The sequence below is a fragment of the Leptopilina heterotoma genome, unplaced genomic scaffold, assembly GCF_015476425.1.
Source record: "Leptopilina heterotoma isolate Lh14 unplaced genomic scaffold, ASM1547642v1 Lhet_92, whole genome shotgun sequence".
Classification (NCBI taxonomy): Eukaryota; Metazoa; Arthropoda; class Insecta; order Hymenoptera; family Figitidae; genus Leptopilina; species Leptopilina heterotoma.
The window spans coordinates 1,215,001-1,216,450 of record NW_025111199.1 but is presented as its reverse complement, the minus strand read 5'-3'; positions in this window follow the sequence as shown (position 1 = coordinate 1,216,450).

The window sequence follows — 1,450 nt, the reverse complement described above, 5'->3', positions numbered from 1 at the left end:
GTTGAAATTGAAAGTGAAAATTTTTTTGGGTAAAATTGAAAGTGAAAGTGAAAGTTGAAAGTGAAAGTTGAAATTGAAAGTTACGTGAACGCACCCCTGCCTGCAGATTTGCAATTACAGCAAACCGGTGCCTTCTTCTGGTCCTTACTCGGACACTTACTATGCTCATGGCCCTCTTCCGAGTAATAAGAACAGACACTACCTTTACTCTGGCAGAACTTAGAGACGTGTCCAAATTTCAAGCACTTCAAACATCGCGATATACCACGGTAGTCCTGCACCTTACAGGACTGCCATCTAATATAAACTCGCTCATTTCAATTACTGCGAAGTATGTTTCTTATCTTAGCAGAAGACTCAATCACCCAGTTTGTTAACTCATCCGTCTTCTTGCCAACTCTAAACTTTGGCACAAAATTCTTTTTGAACTCCTCCAGTTCTATGCCATCAAACATATTTTCATTCTGCGAATGAACATCCTTAGCTAATTGAGTAGCTTCGAGGTCTTTAGGAACATCAAAGAGAATCAATCGTGGGTTCAGCAGACCCGTCTTAATCACACTGATTCCTGCACTCTTAAGTTCCTGGTTTCCCAGTAACTTAGTCGCGTCCTCCGCAGTCGCCATTTCAACGCTTATTTTGCCATTATCTCTCTTCCGCACGGATTTGATCTTGATTTTCTCCTTTACAGGATCAATCAATTTAATGACTTCTGCCATCGAGTACCAAACATTTCCTATCTAAGATAGCTACGATATCTGGCTTCCTAATACCTGATGACGTTAGGTATTGAGGTTCGATTTCAACTGAATAGTTGGATTTACGAAGCTTCTTTGCCACGTACTCTACAAGAGCATCATGTCTCCGGATTCGCATATCATGGGTACGGTGACAGCGTTGGAGAGCATGATTTGCGGTTTCAGGAACATTACATCCAGCACGACAGATACGCTCTTTCCTCTGACCACGAGAAGTTCGAGATCTTGTTGGAATAGCACCGACTCTCAACTTGATAGAGTTTATGAAGTCTCTACCAGTGAGGAATCGAGTACCATCAGCAACCCAGTTGTGTTGCCCAAGAACCTTTCGTGAATCTCTTAAAGATCCCCCATCAACTGACTTGTACAGTTTAGAAGCCCACCATGCTTCCATTCCCTGCTTAGATGTTAAAGAGATGTTATTGCAGGTTCTAAGCCGATACTCGGCTTTATATATCTGTTCTCCTATGAAGGAGTCAGATATTCTGCCACTTTCGCCAAAAATCTCAAGCAACTTTCTAAGTCGAATGACTCTTTCCAACGGTGCTGCCCAACGATACGCACGCACCCCAAAACCACCATCCTTTACACTTGTGTGTATATAAGCATTCGGGCAATCACCTGGAAGATGTAGCCAAGTTCTAATATAATAGCGAACTATTCTGTCAATTGTCCTAAGATAACCTAAAGTG